Here is a 22,422-nt window from a genome sequence, read left to right on the forward strand (position 1 = left end):
TGTGTGCGCATATATATATATATATATATATATATATATATATATATATTTCTCCGCCGAAATCACTTTTAAACCCATTTCCACCTTTTTTTCCCTTCTCTTCCTCTTACTTTTTTTTCACGTTTTTTTACGTTTTTCTCCTTTTCGCCTCTTTTCTGGGCGTATTATTTTTCTTTTTCTTCTTTTTTTTCGTCTAATGCATACCCCATCAGTGCAGCAATGCTTATTCAATACCGCCAGCAGATGGAGACACTGGGGGATAATTTTCTAAGGATTTATACTGATTTTTCCTGTCTGAATTTGTCGCACAGAAAGTTGCAGGCCAAATATGTGTGACATTTCTGCGACTTTAGCTTCTAGAGCATTTTTACAACATTATACATAGGTGCTGAATACATAAAAAGCGACTGTTCAGCGACAGACAAGTCGCATCGGCTGAAAGTAGGCCAGAATGTCAGTCCATGTTGGAGCAGGTTTAGATACAGTCTAAAGCATAGATCTCAAAGTCTGTGCACAGAATTTAGCAAGGGCCTCGCACCTTCTGATGCATCAGGTAGGTGCACAATAGCATAGCCTAACCCTCTGTACTTTGGTCTATATTGATGCGGGACATAGACAGCCAGCTGATGACCAATCCATTAGTGCAATGGATGGCTGGAAGCATTTGTCTTTGCCTTTGCAATACCACAGAAGCAATGCATGGTCAATGTACAGCAATGACACACCTGTGTGAACAGCCAGGAGACACCCCCCCCCCCCCATGTTATGTTACATAGTTACATAGTTAGTACGGTCGAAAAAAGACATATGTCCATCAAGTTCAACCAGGGAATTAAGGGGTAGGGGTGTGGCGCGATATTGGGGAAGGGATGAGATTTTATATTTCTTCATAAGCATTAATCTTATTTTGTCAATTAGGAACATTCAGCACCCACCCGCTATCAAGGCAGCTGCCTATCATGTCATGCCCTACCTGCACAGGTGTGCTGGCTACTCAAATGATCCAATTAAGGAGGCCATTTAGTCAGCAGCAGCAGAAGTCCTGTGCCTGGACGCTCCAACAGGGGCCAGACACAAGCAGAAGCAGAAGCAGCAGAAGCAGCAGCAGCACCACCTTTTGTTTTTTGGCTGCAGCAGCAGCAAGGCCCACAGGGCTGGCTAGCTGGCTAGCCAGCAAGCAGGTAGCAATGAAAGTAGGAATCTTTCTTTTTAACCCTGTAAGGGGGTGGTGCACTGTACCCGAAGATACTGCCATATCGGGTCAATGCATAGGGCGACGGAAGCAAGCTTCGAAATCGGCCCCCGTTCTCAAAAATCCATTTAATATATGGTCCCCAGATAGGGGACGTATCAGATATTAAACTGATAAGAACAGATACTACACTTGATCTTAGCCAAAAGGCCGAGAAGCGATAACCGTGAAAGGGGCGGGCCCAACAAGGTCCCCTTCATGGGCACTACCACTGCTTGCTGTCAGGGAGGCTGCCAGACAATTTTCCATGCACACTCTGGGCTGGGGGGCAGTCAACCACCAGTACACACAGCAGAACCTAAACCCATACCATTATTGCTAAGCAGCAAGACAGGGGCCCATTGCACTCCCACGGGGCCTTTTTAAATGCAATCCATAACCCGGATTTGCCAGGAACCCTTCTTACTCCTCCTACTTGCATGTGACACTGGGCTTAGGATCTGCATAGGAAACACACACACAAGCACACACCTACCTTTGTTGCCTGCAGATGCCTCCTTGGCTGTCCCCAAACGGTATCAAACCAACACCCACGGGAAGCTGTAAGCATAGAGGACATGCCTGCACCCCATTGGACTTACCTGTGTGGGTTAAATCCGGGTTATTTGACAACCTATGGCGGTGATGGTTCTGCTCAGGCAGAGCAGTGCTGATGCTCCTCATAAAGCTGTCGCTGCTGTGAAGGTTCTAGGTGACATCACAAATCCCTATGGTTACATACACAACAAAGCTGGGTTGTTGTTGTTTACACTCTGCAAGGCCTGTGGAAGTGAGTGACATCATAGCACTGTAGTTCTGAGGGTTCAAGATGGATGCAACAATCTCCTGTTGCTTCTATGAAGGCCGTAATAGACGACATCACCAAACAGCTCCATAGTCACATACACAGCAAAGGAGAGATGTTGTTTACACCTAGTGATGTCAGTGGTATTGAGTGACATCACAGCACAGTGCTAAGGCTCCTGGGCCTGGACACAGCAGCGGCTGCAATATCTCAACGGAGAATACGTTTATATCTATGTGTGTGTGTGCGCATATATATATATATATATATATATATATATATATATATATATATATATATATATATATATTTCTCCGCCGAAATCACTTTTAAACCCATTTCCACCTTTTTTTCCCTTCTCTTCCTCTTACTTTTTTTTCACGTTTTTTACGTTTTTCTCCTTTTCGCCTCTTTTCTGGGCGTATTATTCTTCTTTTTCTTCTTTTTTTTCGTCTAATGCATACCCCATCAGTGCAGCAATGCTTATTCAATACCGCCAGCAGATGGAGACACTGGGGGATAATTTTCTAAGGATTTATACTGATTTTTCCTGTCTGAATTTGTCGCACAGAAAGTTGCAGGCCAAATATGTGTGACATTTCTGCGACTTTAGCTTCTAGAGCATTTTTACAACATTATACATAGGTGCTGAATACATAAAAAGCGACTGTTCAGCGACAGACAAGTCGCATCGGCTGAAAGTAGGCCAGAATGTCAGTCCATGTTGGAGCAGGTTTAGATACAGTCTAAAGCATAGATCTCAAAGTCTGTGCACAGAATTTAGCAAGGGCCTCGCACCTTCTGATGCATCAGGTAGGTGCACAATAGCATAGCCTAACCCTCTGTACTTTGGTCTATATTGATGCGGGACATAGACAGCCAGCTGATGACCAATCCATTAGTGCAATGGATGGCTGGAAGCATTTGTCTTTGCCTTTGCAATACCACAGAAGCAATGCATGGTCAATGTACAGCAATGACACACCTGTGTGAACAGCCAGGAGACCCCCCCCCCCCCATGTTATGTTACATAGTTACATAGTTAGTACGGTCGAAAAAAGACATATGTCCATCAAGTTCAACCAGGGAATTAAGGGGTAGGGGTGTGGCGCGATATTGGGGAAGGGATGAGATTTTATATTTCTTCATAAGCATTAATCTTATTTTGTCAATTAGGAACATTCAGCACCCACCCGCTATCAAGGCAGCTGCCTATCATGTCATGCCCTACCTGCACAGGTGTGCTGGCTACTCAAATGATCCAATTAAGGAGGCCATTTAGTCAGCAGCAGCAGAAGTCCTGTGCCTGGACGCTCCAACAGGGGCCAGACACAAGCAGAAGCAGAAGCAGCAGAAGCAGCAGCAGCACCACCTTTTGTTTTTTGGCTGCAGCAGCAGCAAGGCCCACAGGGCTGGCTAGCTGGCTAGCCAGCAAGCAGGTAGCAATGAAAGTAGGAATCTTTCTTTTTAACCCTGTAAGGGGGTGGTGCACTGTACCCGAAGATACTGCCATATCGGGTCAATGCATAGGGCGACGGAAGCAAGCTTCGAAATCGGCCCCCGTTCTCAAAAATCCATTTAATATATGGTCCCCAGATAGGGGACGTATCAGATATTAAACTGATAAGAACAGATACTACACTTGATCTTAGCCAAAAGGCCGAGAAGCGATAACCGTGAAAGGGGCGGGCCCAACAAGGTCCCCTTCATGGGCACTATCACTGCTTGCTGTCAGGGAGGCTGCCAGACAATTTTCCATGCACACTCTGGGCTGGGGGGCAGTCAACCACCAGTACACACAGCAGAACCTAAACCCATACCATTATTGCTAAGCAGCAAGACAGGGGCCCATTGCACTCCCACGGGGCCTTTTTAAATGCAATCCATAACCCGGATTTGCCAGGAACCCTTCTTACTCCTCCTACTTGCATGTGACACTGGGCTTAGGATCTGCATAGGAAACACACACACAAGCACACACCTACCTTTGTTGCCTGCAGATGCCTCCTTGGCTGTCCCCAAACGGTATCAAACCAACACCCACGGGAAGCTGTAAGCATAGAGGACATGCCTGCACCCCATTGGACTTACCTGTGTGGGTTAAATCCGGGTTATTTGACAACCTATGGCGGTGATGGTTCTGCTCAGGCAGAGCAGTGCTGATGCTCCTCATAAAGCTGTCGCTGCTGTGAAGGTTCTAGGTGACATCACAAATCCCTATGGTTACATACACAACAAAGCTGGGTTGTTGTTGTTTACACTCTGCAAGGCCTGTGGAAGTGAGTGACATCATAGCACTGTAGTTCTGAGGGTTCAAGATGGATGCAACAATCTCCTGTTGCTTCTATGAAGGCCGTAATAGACGACATCACCAAACAGCTCCATAGTCACATACACAGCAAAGGAGAGATGTTGTTTACACCTAGTGATGTCAGTGGTATTGAGTGACATCACAGCACAGTGCTAAGGCTCCTGGGCCTGGACACAGCAGCGGCTGCAATATCTCAACGGAGAATACGTTTATATCTATGTGTGTGTGTGCGCATATATATATATATATATATATATATATATATATATATATATATATATTTCTCCGCCGAAATCACTTTTAAACCCATTTCCACCTTTTTTTCCCTTCTCTTCCTCTTACTTTTTTTTCACGTTTTTTTACGTTTTTCTCCTTTTCGCCTCTTTTCTGGGCGTATTATTCTTCTTTTTCTTCTTTTTTTTCGTCTAATGCATACCCCATCAGTGCAGCAATGCTTATTCAATACCGCCAGCAGATGGAGACACTGGGGGATAATTTTCTAAGGATTTATACTGATTTTTCCTGTCTGAATTTGTCGCACAGAAAGTTGCAGGCCAAATATGTGTGACATTTCTGCGACTTTAGCTTCTAGAGCATTTTTACAACATTATACATAGGTGCTGAATACATAAAAAGCGACTGTTCAGCGACAGACAAGTCGCATCGGCTGAAAGTAGGCCAGAATGTCAGTCCATGTTGGAGCAGGTTTAGATACAGTCTAAAGCATAGATCTCAAAGTCTGTGCACAGAATTTAGCAAGGGCCTCGCACCTTCTGATGCATCAGGTAGGTGCACAATAGCATAGCCTAACCCTCTGTACTTTGGTCTATATTGATGCGGGACATAGACAGCCAGCTGATGACCAATCCATTAGTGCAATGGATGGCTGGAAGCATTTGTCTTTGCCTTTGCAATACCACAGAAGCAATGCATGGTCAATGTACAGCAATGACACACCTGTGTGAACAGCCAGGAGACCCCCCCCCCCCCCCCCCATGTTATGTTACATAGTTACATAGTTAGTACGGTCGAAAAAAGACATATGTCCATCAAGTTCAACCAGGGAATTAAGGGGTAGGGGTGTGGCGCGATATTGGGGAAGGGATGAGATTTTATATTTCTTCATAAGCATTAATCTTATTTTGTCAATTAGGAACATTCAGCACCCACCCGCTATCAAGGCAGCTGCCTATCATGTCATGCCCTACCTGCACAGGTGTGCTGGCTACTCAAATGATCCAATTAAGGAGGCCATTTAGTCAGCAGCAGCAGAAGTCCTGTGCCTGGACGCTCCAACAGGGGCCAGACACAAGCAGAAGCAGAAGCAGCAGAAGCAGCAGCAGCACCACCTTTTGTTTTTTGGCTGCAGCAGCAGCAAGGCCCACAGGGCTGGCTAGCTGGCTAGCCAGCAAGCAGGTAGCAATGAAAGTAGGAATCTTTCTTTTTAACCCTGTAAGGGGGTGGTGCACTGTACCCGAAGATACTGCCATATCGGGTCAATGCATAGGGCGACGGAAGCAAGCTTCGAAATCGGCCCCCGTTCTCAAAAATCCATTTAATATATGGTCCCCAGATAGGGGACGTATCAGATATTAAACTGATAAGAACAGATACTACACTTGATCTTAGCCAAAAGGCCGAGAAGCGATAACCGTGAAAGGGGCGGGCCCAACAAGGTCCCCTTCATGGGCACTATCACTGCTTGCTGTCAGGGAGGCTGCCAGACAATTTTCCATGCACACTCTGGGCTGGGGGGCAGTCAACCACCAGTACACACAGCAGAACCTAAACCCATACCATTATTGCTAAGCAGCAAGACAGGGGCCCATTGCACTCCCACGGGGCCTTTTTAAATGCAATCCATAACCCGGATTTGCCAGGAACCCTTCTTACTCCTCCTACTTGCATGTGACACTGGGCTTAGGATCTGCATAGGAAACACACACACAAGCACACACCTACCTTTGTTGCCTGCAGATGCCTCCTTGGCTGTCCCCAAACGGTATCAAACCAACACCCACGGGAAGCTGTAAGCATAGAGGACATGCCTGCACCCCATTGGACTTACCTGTGTGGGTTAAATCCGGGTTATTTGACAACCTATGGCGGTGATGGTTCTGCTCAGGCAGAGCAGTGCTGATGCTCCTCATAAAGCTGTCGCTGCTGTGAAGGTTCTAGGTGACATCACAAATCCCTATGGTTACATACACAACAAAGCTGGGTTGTTGTTGTTTACACTCTGCAAGGCCTGTGGAAGTGAGTGACATCATAGCACTGTAGTTCTGAGGGTTCAAGATGGATGCAACAATCTCCTGTTGCTTCTATGAAGGCCGTAATAGACGACATCACCAAACAGCTCCATAGTCACATACACAGCAAAGGAGAGATGTTGTTTACACCTAGTGATGTCAGTGGTATTGAGTGACATCACAGCACAGTGCTAAGGCTCCTGGGCCTGGACACAGCAGCGGCTGCAATATCTCAACGGAGAATACGTTTATATCTATGTGTGTGTGTGCGCATATATATATATATATATATATATATATATATATATATATATATTTCTCCGCCAAAATCACTTTTAAACCCATTTCCACCTTTTTTTTCCCTTCTCTTCCTCTTACTTTTTTTTCACGTTTTTTTACGTTTTTCTCCTTTTCGCCTCTTTTCTGGGCGTATTATTCTTCTTTTTCTTCTTTTTTTTCGTCTAATGCATACCCCATCAGTGCAGCAATGCTTATTCAATACCGCCAGCAGATGGAGACACTGGGGGATAATTTTCTAAGGATTTATACTGATTTTTCCTGTCTGAATTTGTCGCACAGAAAGTTGCAGGCCAAATATGTGTGACATTTCTGCGACTTTAGCTTCTAGAGCATTTTTACAACATTATACATAGGTGCTGAATACATAAAAAGCGACTGTTCAGCGACAGACAAGTCGCATCGGCTGAAAGTAGGCCAGAATGTCAGTCCATGTTGGAGCAGGTTTAGATACAGTCTAAAGTATAGATCTCAAAGTCTGTGCACAGAATTTAGCAAGGGCCTCGCACCTTCTGATGCATCAGGTAGGTGCACAATAGCATAGCCTAACCCTCTGTACTTTGGTCTATATTGATGCGGGACATAGACAGCCAGCTGATGACCAATCCATTAGTGCAATGGATGGCTGGAAGCATTTGTCTTTGCCTTTGCAATACCACAGAAGCAATGCATGGTCAATGTACAGCAATGACACACCTGTGTGAACAGCCAGGAGACACCCCCCCCCCCCCCCCCATGTTATGTTACATAGTTACATAGTTAGTACGGTCGAAAAAAGACATATGTCCATCAAGTTCAACCAGGGAATTAAGGGGTAGGGGTGTGGCGCGATATTGGGGAAGGGATGAGATTTTATATTTCTTCATAAGCATTAATCTTATTTTGTCAATTAGGAACATTCAGCACCCACCCGCTATCAAGGCAGCTGCCTATCATGTCATGCCCTACCTGCACAGGTGTGCTGGCTACTCAAATGATCCAATTAAGGAGGCCATTTAGTCAGCAGCAGCAGAAGTCCTGTGCCTGGACGCTCCAACAGGGGCCAGACACAAGCAGAAGCAGAAGCAGCAGAAGCAGCAGCAGCACCACCTTTTGTTTTTTGGCTGCAGCAGCAGCAAGGCCCACAGGGCTGGCTAGCTGGCTAGCCAGCAAGCAGGTAGCAATGAAAGTAGGAATCTTTCTTTTTAACCCTGTAAGGGGGTGGTGCACTGTACCCGAAGATACTGCCATATCGGGTCAATGCATAGGGCGACGGAAGCAAGCTTCGAAATCGGCCCCCGTTCTCAAAAATCCATTTAATATATGGTCCCCAGATAGGGGACGTATCAGATATTAAACTGATAAGAACAGATACTACACTTGATCTTAGCCAAAAGGCCGAGAAGCGATAACCGTGAAAGGGGCGGGCCCAACAAGGTCCCCTTCATGGGCACTATCACTGCTTGCTGTCAGGGAGGCTGCCAGACAATTTTCCATGCACACTCTGGGCTGGGGGGCAGTCAACCACCAGTACACACAGCAGAACCTAAACCCATACCATTATTGCTAAGCAGCAAGACAGGGGCCCATTGCACTCCCACGGGGCCTTTTTAAATGCAATCCATAACCCGGATTTGCCAGGAACCCTTCTTACTCCTCCTACTTGCATGTGACACTGGGCTTAGGATCTGCATAGGAAACACACACACAAGCACACACCTACCTTTGTTGCCTGCAGATGCCTCCTTGGCTGTCCCCAAACGGTATCAAACCAACACCCACGGGAAGCTGTAAGCATAGAGGACATGCCTGCACCCCATTGGACTTACCTGTGTGGGTTAAATCCGGGTTATTTGACAACCTATGGCGGTGATGGTTCTGCTCAGGCAGAGCAGTGCTGATGCTCCTCATAAAGCTGTCGCTGCTGTGAAGGTTCTAGGTGACATCACAAATCCCTATGGTTACATACACAACAAAGCTGGGTTGTTGTTGTTTACACTCTGCAAGGCCTGTGGAAGTGAGTGACATCATAGCACTGTAGTTCTGAGGGTTCAAGATGGATGCAACAATCTCCTGTTGCTTCTATGAAGGCCGTAATAGACGACATCACCAAACAGCTCCATAGTCACATACACAGCAAAGGAGAGATGTTGTTTACACCTAGTGATGTCAGTGGTATTGAGTGACATCACAGCACAGTGCTAAGGCTCCTGGGCCTGGACACAGCAGCGGCTGCAATATCTCAACGGAGAATACGTTTATATCTATGTGTGTGTGTGCGCATATATATATATATATATATATATATATATATATATCTATGTGTGTGTGTGCGCATATATATATATATATATATATATATATATATATATATTTCTCCGCCGAAATCACTTTTAAACCCATTTCCACCTTTTTTTCCCTTCTCTTCCTCTTACTTTTTTTTCACGTTTTTTTACGTTTTTCTCCTTTTCGCCTCTTTTCTGGGCGTATTATTCTTCTTTTTCTTCTTTTTTTTCGTCTAATGCATACCCCATCAGTGCAGCAATGCTTATTCAATACCGCCAGCAGATGGAGACACTGGGGGATAATTTTCTAAGGATTTATACTGATTTTTCCTGTCTGAATTTGTCGCACAGAAAGTTGCAGGCCAAATATGTGTGACATTTCTGCGACTTTAGCTTCTAGAGCATTTTTACAACATTATACATAGGTGCTGAATACATAAAAAGCGACTGTTCAGCGACAGACAAGTCGCATCGGCTGAAAGTAGGCCAGAATGTCAGTCCATGTTGGAGCAGGTTTAGATACAGTCTAAAGCATAGATCTCAAAGTCTGTGCACAGAATTTAGCAAGGGCCTCGCACCTTCTGATGCATCAGGTAGGTGCACAATAGCATAGCCTAACCCTCTGTACTTTGGTCTATATTGATGCGGGACATAGACAGCCAGCTGATGACCAATCCATTAGTGCAATGGATGGCTGGAAGCATTTGTCTTTGCCTTTGCAATACCACAGAAGCAATGCATGGTCAATGTACAGCAATGACACACCTGTGTGAACAGCCAGGAGACCCCCCCCCCCCCCCATGTTATGTTACATAGTTACATAGTTAGTACGGTCGAAAAAAGACATATGTCCATCAAGTTCAACCAGGGAATTAAGGGGTAGGGGTGTGGCGCGATATTGGGGAAGGGATGAGATTTTATATTTCTTCATAAGCATTAATCTTATTTTGTCAATTAGGAACATTCAGCACCCACCCGCTATCAAGGCAGCTGCCTATCATGTCATGCCCTACCTGCACAGGTGTGCTGGCTACTCAAATGATCCAATTAAGGAGGCCATTTAGTCAGCAGCAGCAGAAGTCCTGTGCCTGGACGCTCCAACAGGGGCCAGACACAAGCAGAAGCAGAAGCAGCAGAAGCAGCAGCAGCACCACCTTTTGTTTTTTGGCTGCAGCAGCAGCAAGGCCCACAGGGCTGGCTAGCTGGCTAGCCAGCAAGCAGGTAGCAATGAAAGTAGGAATCTTTCTTTTTAACCCTGTAAGGGGGTGGTGCACTGTACCCGAAGATACTGCCATATCGGGTCAATGCATAGGGCGACGGAAGCAAGCTTCGAAATCGGCCCCCGTTCTCAAAAATCCATTTAATATATGGTCCCCAGATAGGGGACGTATCAGATATTAAACTGATAAGAACAGATACTACACTTGATCTTAGCCAAAAGGCCGAGAAGCGATAACCGTGAAAGGGGCGGGCCCAACAAGGTCCCCTTCATGGGCACTATCACTGCTTGCTGTCAGGGAGGCTGCCAGACAATTTTCCATGCACACTCTGGGCTGGGGGGCAGTCAACCACCAGTACACACAGCAGAACCTAAACCCATACCATTATTGCTAAGCAGCAAGACAGGGGCCCATTGCACTCCCACGGGGCCTTTTTAAATGCAATCCATAACCCGGATTTGCCAGGAACCCTTCTTACTCCTCCTACTTGCATGTGACACTGGGCTTAGGATCTGCATAGGAAACACACACACAAGCACACACCTACCTTTGTTGCCTGCAGATGCCTCCTTGGCTGTCCCCAAACGGTATCAAACCAACACCCACGGGAAGCTGTAAGCATAGAGGACATGCCTGCACCCCATTGGACTTACCTGTGTGGGTTAAATCCGGGTTATTTGACAACCTATGGCGGTGATGGTTCTGCTCAGGCAGAGCAGTGCTGATGCTCCTCATAAAGCTGTCGCTGCTGTGAAGGTTCTAGGTGACATCACAAATCCCTATGGTTACATACACAACAAAGCTGGGTTGTTGTTGTTTACACTCTGCAAGGCCTGTGGAAGTGAGTGACATCATAGCACTGTAGTTCTGAGGGTTCAAGATGGATGCAACAATCTCCTGTTGCTTCTATGAAGGCCGTAATAGACGACATCACCAAACAGCTCCATAGTCACATACACAGCAAAGGAGAGATGTTGTTTACACCTAGTGATGTCAGTGGTATTGAGTGACATCACAGCACAGTGCTAAGGCTCCTGGGCCTGGACACAGCAGCGGCTGCAATATCTCAACGGAGAATACGTTTATATCTATGTGTGTGTGTGCGCATATATATATATATATATATATATATATATATATATATATATATATTTCTCCGCCGAAATCACTTTTAAACCCATTTCCACCTTTTTTTCCCTTCTCTTCCTCTTACTTTTTTTTCACGTTTTTTTACGTTTTTCTCCTTTTCGCCTCTTTTCTGGGCGTATTATTCTTCTTTTTCTTCTTTTTTTTCGTCTAATGCATACCCCATCAGTGCAGCAATGCTTATTCAATACCGCCAGCAGATGGAGACACTGGGGGATAATTTTCTAAGGATTTATACTGATTTTTCCTGTCTGAATTTGTCGCACAGAAAGTTGCAGGCCAAATATGTGTGACATTTCTGCGACTTTAGCTTCTAGAGCATTTTTACAACATTATACATAGGTGCTGAATACATAAAAAGCGACTGTTCAGCGACAGACAAGTCGCATCGGCTGAAAGTAGGCCAGAATGTCAGTCCATGTTGGAGCAGGTTTAGATACAGTCTAAAGCATAGATCTCAAAGTCTGTGCACAGAATTTAGCAAGGGCCTCGCACCTTCTGATGCATCAGGTAGGTGCACAATAGCATAGCCTAACCCTCTGTACTTTGGTCTATATTGATGCGGGACATAGACAGCCAGCTGATGACCAATCCATTAGTGCAATGGATGGCTGGAAGCATTTGTCTTTGCCTTTGCAATACCACAGAAGCAATGCATGGTCAATGTACAGCAATGACACACCTGTGTGAACAGCCAGGAGACCCCCCCCCCCCCCCCCCATGTTATGTTACATAGTTACATAGTTAGTACGGTCGAAAAAAGACATATGTCCATCAAGTTCAACCAGGGAATTAAGGGGTAGGGGTGTGGCGCGATATTGGGGAAGGGATGAGATTTTATATTTCTTCATAAGCATTAATCTTATTTTGTCAATTAGGAACATTCAGCACCCACCCGCTATCAAGGCAGCTGCCTATCATGTCATGCCCTACCTGCACAGGTGTGCTGGCTACTCAAATGATCCAATTAAGGAGGCCATTTAGTCAGCAGCAGCAGAAGTCCTGTGCCTGGACGCTCCAACAGGGGCCAGACACAAGCAGAAGCAGAAGCAGCAGAAGCAGCAGCAGCACCACCTTTTGTTTTTTGGCTGCAGCAGCAGCAAGGCCCACAGGGCTGGCTAGCTGGCTAGCCAGCAAGCAGGTAGCAATGAAAGTAGGAATCTTTCTTTTTAACCCTGTAAGGGGGTGGTGCACTGTACCCGAAGATACTGCCATATCGGGTCAATGCATAGGGCGACGGAAGCAAGCTTCGAAATCGGCCCCCGTTCTCAAAAATCCATTTAATATATGGTCCCCAGATAGGGGACGTATCAGATATTAAACTGATAAGAACAGATACTACACTTGATCTTAGCCAAAAGGCCGAGAAGCGATAACCGTGAAAGGGGCGGGCCCAACAAGGTCCCCTTCATGGGCACTATCACTGCTTGCTGTCAGGGAGGCTGCCAGACAATTTTCCATGCACACTCTGGGCTGGGGGGCAGTCAACCACCAGTACACACAGCAGAACCTAAACCCATACCATTATTGCTAAGCAGCAAGACAGGGGCCCATTGCACTCCCACGGGGCCTTTTTAAATGCAATCCATAACCCGGATTTGCCAGGAACCCTTCTTACTCCTCCTACTTGCATGTGACACTGGGCTTAGGATCTGCATAGGAAACACACACACAAGCACACACCTACCTTTGTTGCCTGCAGATGCCTCCTTGGCTGTCCCCAAACGGTATCAAACCAACACCCACGGGAAGCTGTAAGCATAGAGGACATGCCTGCACCCCATTGGACTTACCTGTGTGGGTTAAATCCGGGTTATTTGACAACCTATGGCGGTGATGGTTCTGCTCAGGCAGAGCAGTGCTGATGCTCCTCATAAAGCTGTCGCTGCTGTGAAGGTTCTAGGTGACATCACAAATCCCTATGGTTACATACACAACAAAGCTGGGTTGTTGTTGTTTACACTCTGCAAGGCCTGTGGAAGTGAGTGACATCATAGCACTGTAGTTCTGAGGGTTCAAGATGGATGCAACAATCTCCTGTTGCTTCTATGAAGGCCGTAATAGACGACATCACCAAACAGCTCCATAGTCACATACACAGCAAAGGAGAGATGTTGTTTACACCTAGTGATGTCAGTGGTATTGAGTGACATCACAGCACAGTGCTAAGGCTCCTGGGCCTGGACACAGCAGCGGCTGCAATATCTCAACGGAGAATACGTTTATATCTATGTGTGTGTGTGCGCATATATATATATATATATATATATATATATATATATATATATATATATTTCTCCGCCGAAATCACTTTTAAACCCATTTCCACCTTTTTTTCCCTTCTCTTCCTCTTACTTTTTTTTCACGTTTTTTTACGTTTTTCTCCTTTTCGCCTCTTTTCTGGGCGTATTATTCTTCTTTTTCTTCTTTTTTTTCGTCTAATGCATACCCCATCAGTGCAGCAATGCTTATTCAATACCGCCAGCAGATGGAGACACTGGGGGATAATTTTCTAAGGATTTATACTGATTTTTCCTGTCTGAATTTGTCGCACAGAAAGTTGCAGGCCAAATATGTGTGACATTTCTGCGACTTTAGCTTCTAGAGCATTTTTACAACATTATACATAGGTGCTGAATACATAAAAAGCGACTGTTCAGCGACAGACAAGTCGCATCGGCTGAAAGTAGGCCAGAATGTCAGTCCATGTTGGAGCAGGTTTAGATACAGTCTAAAGCATAGATCTCAAAGTCTGTGCACAGAATTTAGCAAGGGCCTCGCACCTTCTGATGCATCAGGTAGGTGCACAATAGCATAGCCTAACCCTCTGTACTTTGGTCTATATTGATGCGGGACATAGACAGCCAGCTGATGACCAATCCATTAGTGCAATGGATGGCTGGAAGCATTTGTCTTTGCCTTTGCAATACCACAGAAGCAATGCATGGTCAATGTACAGCAATGACACACCTGTGTGAACAGCCAGGAGACCCCCCCCCCCCCCCCCATGTTATGTTACATAGTTACATAGTTAGTACGGTCGAAAAAAGACATATGTCCATCAAGTTCAACCAGGGAATTAAGGGGTAGGGGTGTGGCGCGATATTGGGGAAGGGATGAGATTTTATATTTCTTCATAAGCATTAATCTTATTTTGTCAATTAGGAACATTCAGCACCCACCCGCTATCAAGGCAGCTGCCTATCATGTCATGCCCTACCTGCACAGGTGTGCTGGCTACTCAAATGATCCAATTAAGGAGGCCATTTAGTCAGCAGCAGCAGAAGTCCTGTGCCTGGACGCTCCAACAGGGGCCAGACACAAGCAGAAGCAGAAGCAGCAGAAGCAGCAGCAGCACCACCTTTTGTTTTTTGGCTGCAGCAGCAGCAAGGCCCACAGGGCTGGCTAGCTGGCTAGCCAGCAAGCAGGTAGCAATGAAAGTAGGAATCTTTCTTTTTAACCCTGTAAGGGGGTGGTGCACTGTACCCGAAGATACTGCCATATCGGGTCAATGCATAGGGCGACGGAAGCAAGCTTCGAAATCGGCCCCCGTTCTCAAAAATCCATTTAATATATGGTCCCCAGATAGGGGACGTATCAGATATTAAACTGATAAGAACAGATACTACACTTGATCTTAGCCAAAAGGCCGAGAAGCGATAACCGTGAAAGGGGCGGGCCCAACAAGGTCCCCTTCATGGGCACTATCACTGCTTGCTGTCAGGGAGGCTGCCAGACAATTTTCCATGCACACTCTGGGCTGGGGGGCAGTCAACCACCAGTACACACAGCAGAACCTAAACCCATACCATTATTGCTAAGCAGCAAGACAGGGGCCCATTGCACTCCCACGGGGCCTTTTTAAATGCAATCCATAACCCGGATTTGCCAGGAACCCTTCTTACGCCTCCTACTTGCATGTGACACTGGGCTTAGGATCTGCATAGGAAACACACACACAAGCACACACCTACCTTTGTTGCCTGCAGATGCCTCCTTGGCTGTCCCCAAACGGTATCAAACCAACACCCACGGGAAGCTGTAAGCATAGAGGACATGCCTGCACCCCATTGGACTTACCTGTGTGGGTTAAATCCGGGTTATTTGACAACCTATGGCGGTGATGGTTCTGCTCAGGCAGAGCAGTGCTGATGCTCCTCATAAAGCTGTCGCTGCTGTGAAGGTTCTAGGTGACATCACAAATCCCTATGGTTACATACACAACAAAGCTGGGTTGTTGTTGTTTACACTCTGCAAGGCCTGTGGAAGTGAGTGACATCATAGCACTGTAGTTCTGAGGGTTCAAGATGGATGCAACAATCTCCTGTTGCTTCTATGAAGGCCGTAATAGACGACATCACCAAACAGCTCCATAGTCACATACACAGCAAAGGAGAGATGTTGTTTACACCTAGTGATGTCAGTGGTATTGAGTGACATCACAGCACAGTGCTAAGGCTCCTGGGCCTGGACACAGCAGCGGCTGCAATATCTCAACGGAGAATACGTTTATATCTATGTGTGTGTGTGCGCATATATATATATATATATATATATATATATATATATATATATATATATATTTCTCCGCCGAAATCACTTTTAAACCCATTTCCACCTTTTTTTCCCTTCTCTTCCTCTTACTTTTTTTTCACGTTTTTTTACGTTTTTCTCCTTTTCGCCTCTTTTCTGGGCGTATTATTCTTCTTTTTCTTCTTTTTTTTCGTCTAATGCATACCCCATCAGTGCAGCAATGCTTATTCAATACCGCCAGCAGATGGAGACACTGGGGGATAATTTTCTAAGGATTTATACTGATTTTTCCTGTCTGAATTTGTCGCACAGAAAGTTGCAGGCCAAATATGTGTGACATTTCTGCGACTTTAGCTTCTAGAGCATTTTTACAACATTATACATAGGTGCTGAATACATAAAAAGCGACTGTTCAGCGACAGACAAGTCGCATCGGCTGAAAGTAGGCCAGAATGTCAGTCCATGTTGGAGCAGGTTTAGATACAGTCTAAAGTATAGATCTCAAAGTCTGTGCACAGAATTTAGCAAGGGCCTCGCACCTTCTGATGCATCAGGTAGGTGCACAATAGCATAGCCTAACCCTCTGTACTTTGGTCTATATTGATGCGGGACATAGACAGCCAGCTGATGACCAATCCATTAGTGCAATGGATGGCTGGAAGCATTTGTCTTTGCCTTTGCAATACCACAGAAGCAATGCATGGTCAATGTACAGCAATGACACACCTGTGTGAACAGCCAGGAGACACCCCCCCCCCCCCCCCCCCCCCCATGTTATGTTACATAGTTACATAGTTAGTACGGTCGAAAAAAGACATATGTCCATCAAGTTCAACCAGGGAATTAAGGGGTAGGGGTGTGGCGCGATATTGGGGAAGGGATGAGATTTTATATTTCTTCATAAGCATTAATCTTATTTTGTCAATTAGGAACATTCAGCACCCACCCGCTATCAAGGCAGCTGCCTATCATGTCATGCCCTACCTGCACAGGTGTGCTGGCTACTCAAATGATCCAATTAAGGAGGCCATTTAGTCAGCAGCAGCAGAAGTCCTGTGCCTGGACGCTCCAACAGGGGCCAGACACAAGCAGAAGCAGAAGCAGCAGAAGCAGCAGCAGCACCACCTTTTGTTTTTTGGCTGCAGCAGCAGCAAGGCCCACAGGGCTGGCTAGCTGGCTAGCCAGCAAGCAGGTAGCAATGAAAGTAGGAATCTTTCTTTTTAACCCTGTAAGGGGGTGGTGCACTGTACCCGAAGATACTGCCATATCGGGTCAATGCATAGGGCGACGGAAGCAAGCTTCGAAATCGGCCCCCGTTCTCAAAAATCCATTTAATATATGGTCCCCAGATAGGGGACATATCAGATATTAAACTGATAAGAACAGATACTACACTTGATCTTAGCCAAAAGGCCGAGAAGCGATAACCGTGAAAGGGGCGGGCCCAACAAGGTCCCCTTCATGGGCACTATCACTGCTTGCTGTCAGGGAGGCTGCCAGACAATTTTCCATGCACACTCTGGGCTGGGGGGCAGTCAACCACCAGTACACACAGCAGAACCTAAACCCATACCATTATTGCTAAGCAGCAAGACAGGGGCCCATTGCACTCCCACGGGGCCTTTTTAAATGCAATCCATAACCCGGATTTGCCAGGAACCCTTCTTACTCCTCCTACTTGCATGTGACACTGGGCTTAGGATCTGCATAGGAAACACACACACAAGCACACACCTACCTTTGTTGCCTGCAGATGCCTCCTTGGCTGTCCCCAAACGGTATCAAACCAACACCCACGGGAAGCTGTAAGCATAGAGGACATGCCTGCACCCCATTGGACTTACCTGTGTGGGTTAAATCCGGGTTATTTGACAACCTATGGCGGTGATGGTTCTGCTCAGGCAGAGCAGTGCTGATGCTCCTCATAAAGCTGTCGCTGCTGTGAAGGTTCTAGGTGACATCACAAATCCCTATGGTTACATACACAACAAAGCTGGGTTGTTGTTGTTTACACTCTGCAAGGCCTGTGGAAGTGAGTGACATCATAGCACTGTAGTTCTGAGGGTTCAAGATGGATGCAACAATCTCCTGTTGCTTCTATGAAGGCCATAATAGACGACATCACCAAACAGCTCCATAGTCACATACACAGCAAAGGAGAGATGTTGTTTACACCTAGTGATGTCAGTGGTATTGAGTGACATCACAGCACAGTGCTAAGGCTCCTGGGCCTGGACACAGCAGCGGCTGCAATATCTCAACGGAGAATACGTTTATATCTATGTGTGTGTGTGCGCATATATATATATATATATATATATATATATATATATATATATATATATATATATTTCTCCGCCGAAATCACTTTTAAACCCATTTCCACCTTTTTTTCCCTTCTCTTCCTCTTACTTTTTTTTCACGTTTTTTTACGTTTTTCTCCTTTTCGCCTCTTTTCTGGGCGTATTATTCTTCTTTTTCTTCTTTTTTTTCGTCTAATGCATACCCCATCAGTGCAGCAATGCTTATTCAATACCGCCAGCAGATGGAGACACTGGGGGATAATTTTCTAAGGATTTATACTGATTTTTCCTGTCTGAATTTGTCGCACAGAAAGTTGCAGGCCAAATATGTGTGACATTTCTGCGACTTTAGCTTCTAGAGCATTTTTACAACATTATACATAGGTGCTGAATACATAAAAAGCGACTGTTCAGCGACAGACAAGTCGCATCGGCTGAAAGTAGGCCAGAATGTCAGTCCATGTTGGAGCAGGTTTAGATACAGTCTAAAGCATAGATCTCAAAGTCTGTGCACAGAATTTAGCAAGGGCCTCGCACCTTCTGATGCATCAGGTAGGTGCACAATAGCATAGCCTAACCCTCTGTACTTTGGTCTATATTGATGCGGGACATAGACAGCCAGCTGATGACCAATCCATTAGTGCAATGGATGGCTGGAAGCATTTGTCTTTGCCTTTGCAATACCACAGAAGCAATGCATGGTCAATGTACAGCAATGACACACCTGTGTGAACAGCCAGGAGACCCCCCCCCCCCCCCCCCCATGTTATGTTACATAGTTACATAGTTAGTACGGTCGAAAAAAGACATATGTCCATCAAGTTCAACCAGGGAATTAAGGGGTAGGGGTGTGGCGCGATATTGGGGAAGGGATGAGATTTTATATTTCTTCATAAGCATTAATCTTATTTTGTCAATTAGGAACATTCAGCACCCACCCGCTATCAAGGCAGCTGCCTATCATGTCATGCCCTACCTGCACAGGTGTGCTGGCTACTCAAATGATCCAATTAAGGAGGCCATTTAGTCAGCAGCAGCAGAAGTCCTGTGCCTGGACGCTCCAACAGGGGCCAGACACAAGCAGAAGCAGAAGCAGCAGAAGCAGCAGCAGCACCACCTTTTGTTTTTTGGCTGCAGCAGCAGCAAGGCCCACAGGGCTGGCTAGCTGGCTAGCCAGCAAGCAGGTAGCAATGAAAGTAGGAATCTTTCTTTTTAACCCTGTAAGGGGGTGGTGCACTGTACCCGAAGATACTGCCATATCGGGTCAATGCATAGGGCGACGGAAGCAAGCTTCGAAATCGGCCCCCGTTCTCAAAAATCCATTTAATATATGGTCCCCAGATAGGGGACGTATCAGATATTAAACTGATAAGAACAGATACTACACTTGATCTTAGCCAAAAGGCCGAGAAGCGATAACCGTGAAAGGGGCGGGCCCAACAAGGTCCCCTTCATGGGCACTATCACTGCTTGCTGTCAGGGAGGCTGCCAGACAATTTTCCATGCACACTCTGGGCTGGGGGGCAGTCAACCACCAGTACACACAGCAGAACCTAAACCCATACCATTATTGCTAAGCAGCAAGACAGGGGCCCATTGCACTCCCACGGGGCCTTTTTAAATGCAATCCATAACCCGGATTTGCCAGGAACCCTTCTTACTCCTCCTACTTGCATGTGACACTGGGCTTAGGATCTGCATAGGAAACACACACACAAGCACACACCTACCTTTGTTGCCTGCAGATGCCTCCTTGGCTGTCCCCAAACGGTATCAAACCAACACCCACGGGAAGCTGTAAGCATAGAGGACATGCCTGCACCCCATTGGACTTACCTGTGTGGGTTAAATCCGGGTTATTTGACAACCTATGGCGGTGATGGTTCTGCTCAGGCAGAGCAGTGCTGATGCTCCTCATAAAGCTGTCGCTGCTGTGAAGGTTCTAGGTGACATCACAAATCCCTATGGTTACATACACAACAAAGCTGGGTTGTTGTTGTTTACACTCTGCAAGGCCTGTGGAAGTGAGTGACATCATAGCACTGTAGTTCTGAGGGTTCAAGATGGATGCAACAATCTCCTGTTGCTTCTATGAAGGCCGTAATAGACGACATCACCAAACAGCTCCATAGTCACATACACAGCAAAGGAGAGATGTTGTTTACACCTAGTGATGTCAGTGGTATTGAGTGACATCACAGCACAGTGCTAAGGCTCCTGGGCCTGGACACAGCAGCGGCTGCAATATCTCAACGGAGAATACGTTTATATCTATGTGTGTGTGTGCGCATATATATATATATATATATATATATATATATATATATATATATATATTTCTCCGCCGAAATCACTTTCAAACCCATTTCCACCTTTTTTTCCCTTCTCTTCCTCTTACTTTTTTTTCACGTTTTTTTACGTTTTTCTCCTTTTCGCCTCTTTTCTGGGCGTATTATTCTTCTTTTTCTTCTTTTTTTTCGTCTAATGCATACCCCATCAGTGCAGCAATGCTTATTCAATACCGCCAGCAGATGGAGACACTGGGGGATAATTTTCTAAGGATTTATACTGATTTTTCCTGTCTGAATTTGTCGCACAGAAAGTTGCAGGCCAAATATGTGTGACATTTCTGCGACTTTAGCTTCTAGAGCATTTTTACAACATTATACATAGGTGCTGAATACATAAAAAGCGACTGTTCAGCGACAGACAAGTCGCATCGGCTGAAAGTAGGCCAGAATGTCAGTCCATGTTGGAGCAGGTTTAGATACAGTCTAAAGCATAGATCTCAAAGTCTGTGCACAGAATTTAGCAAGGGCCTCGCACCTTCTGATGCATCAGGTAGGTGCACTATAGCATAGCCTAACCCTCTGTACTTTGGTCTATATTGATGCGGGACATAGACAGCCAGCTGATGACCAATCCATTAGTGCAATGGATGGCTGGAAGCATTTGTCTTTGCCTTTGCAATACCACAGAAGCAATGCATGGTCAATGTACAGCAATGACACACCTGTGTGAACAGCCAGGAGACCCCCCCCCATGTTATGTTACATAGTTACATAGTTAGTACGGTCGAAAAAAGACATATGTCCATCAAGTTCAACCAGGGAATTAAGGGGTAGGGGTGTGGCGCGATATTGGGGAAGGGATGAGATTTTATATTTCTTCATAAGCATTAATCTTATTTTGTCAATTAGGAACATTCAGCACCCACCCGCTATCAAGGCAGCTGCCTATCATGTCATGCCCTACCTGCACAGGTGTGCTGGCTACTCAAATGATCCAATTAAGGAGGCCATTTAGTCAGCAGCAGCAGAAGTCCTGTGCCTGGATGCTCCAACAGCGGCCAGACACAAGCAGAAGCAGCAGAAGCAGCAGCAGCACCACCTTTTGTTTTTTGGCTGCAGCAGCAGCAGCAGCAGCAGCAGCAGCAAGGCCCACAGGGCTGGCTAGCTGGCTAGCCAGCAAGCAGGTAGCAATGAAAGTAGGAATCTTTCTTTTTAACCCTGTAAGGGGGTGGTGCACTGTACCCGAAGATACTGCCATATCGGGTCAATGCATAGGGCGACGGAAGCAAGCTTCGAAATCGGCCCCCGTTCTCAAAAATCCATTTAATATATGGTCCCCAGATAGGGGACGTATCAGATATTAAACTGATAAGAACAGATACTACACTTGATCTTAGCCAAAAGGCCGAGAAGCGATAACCGTGAAAGGGGCGGGCCCAACAAGGTCCTCTTCATGGGCACTATCACTGCTTGCTGTCAGGGAGGCTGCCAGACAATTTTCCATGCACACTCTGGGCTGGGGGGCAGTCAACCACCAGTACACACAGCAGAACCTAAACCCATACCATTATTGCTAAGCAGCAAGACAGGGGCCCATTGCACTCCCACGGGGCCTTTTTAAATGCAATCCATAACCCGGATTTGCCAGGAACCCTTCTTACTCCTCCTACTTGCATGTGACACTGGGCTTAGGATCTGCATAGGAAACACACACACAAGCACACACCTACCTTTGTTGCCTGCAGATGCCTCCTTGGCTGTCCCCAAACGGT

The 22,422-nt window shown here is 46.0% G+C and overlaps 10 non-coding genes across 10 annotated transcripts; all 10 read right to left on the reverse strand.

The window, feature by feature from the left end:
* Positions 1-1,223: 1,223 nt before the first annotated feature.
* LOC130309077 (U2 spliceosomal RNA) lies at positions 1,224-1,414 on the reverse strand. Its single transcript, XR_008857794.1, has one exon. It is a non-coding gene; the product is annotated as a U2 spliceosomal RNA (small nuclear RNA).
* A 2,103-nt stretch (positions 1,415-3,517) lies between these two features.
* Positions 3,518-3,708, reverse strand: LOC130309078 (U2 spliceosomal RNA). Its single transcript, XR_008857795.1, has one exon. It is a non-coding gene; the product is annotated as a U2 spliceosomal RNA (small nuclear RNA).
* Positions 3,709-5,805: 2,097 nt separating this feature from the next.
* On the reverse strand, positions 5,806-5,996 carry LOC130309079 (U2 spliceosomal RNA). Its single transcript, XR_008857796.1, has one exon. It is a non-coding gene; the product is annotated as a U2 spliceosomal RNA (small nuclear RNA).
* A 2,095-nt stretch (positions 5,997-8,091) lies between these two features.
* LOC130309080 (U2 spliceosomal RNA) lies at positions 8,092-8,282 on the reverse strand. The gene has a single exon (XR_008857797.1). It is a non-coding gene; the product is annotated as a U2 spliceosomal RNA (small nuclear RNA).
* A 2,138-nt stretch (positions 8,283-10,420) lies between these two features.
* On the reverse strand, positions 10,421-10,611 carry LOC130309081 (U2 spliceosomal RNA). The gene has a single exon (XR_008857798.1). It is a non-coding gene; the product is annotated as a U2 spliceosomal RNA (small nuclear RNA).
* Positions 10,612-12,706: 2,095 nt separating this feature from the next.
* On the reverse strand, positions 12,707-12,897 carry LOC130309082 (U2 spliceosomal RNA). Its single transcript, XR_008857799.1, has one exon. It is a non-coding gene; the product is annotated as a U2 spliceosomal RNA (small nuclear RNA).
* Positions 12,898-14,993: 2,096 nt separating this feature from the next.
* LOC130309083 (U2 spliceosomal RNA) lies at positions 14,994-15,184 on the reverse strand. The gene has a single exon (XR_008857800.1). It is a non-coding gene; the product is annotated as a U2 spliceosomal RNA (small nuclear RNA).
* A 2,106-nt stretch (positions 15,185-17,290) lies between these two features.
* Positions 17,291-17,481, reverse strand: LOC130309064 (U2 spliceosomal RNA). Its single transcript, XR_008857781.1, has one exon. It is a non-coding gene; the product is annotated as a U2 spliceosomal RNA (small nuclear RNA).
* Positions 17,482-19,585: 2,104 nt separating this feature from the next.
* Positions 19,586-19,776, reverse strand: LOC130309084 (U2 spliceosomal RNA). The gene has a single exon (XR_008857801.1). It is a non-coding gene; the product is annotated as a U2 spliceosomal RNA (small nuclear RNA).
* A 2,100-nt stretch (positions 19,777-21,876) lies between these two features.
* On the reverse strand, positions 21,877-22,067 carry LOC130309085 (U2 spliceosomal RNA). Its single transcript, XR_008857802.1, has one exon. It is a non-coding gene; the product is annotated as a U2 spliceosomal RNA (small nuclear RNA).
* Positions 22,068-22,422: the final 355 nt, after the last annotated feature.

This window comes from Hyla sarda, unplaced genomic scaffold (genome assembly GCF_029499605.1).
Source record: "Hyla sarda isolate aHylSar1 unplaced genomic scaffold, aHylSar1.hap1 scaffold_1505, whole genome shotgun sequence".
Taxonomy (NCBI): domain Eukaryota; kingdom Metazoa; phylum Chordata; class Amphibia; order Anura; family Hylidae; genus Hyla; species Hyla sarda.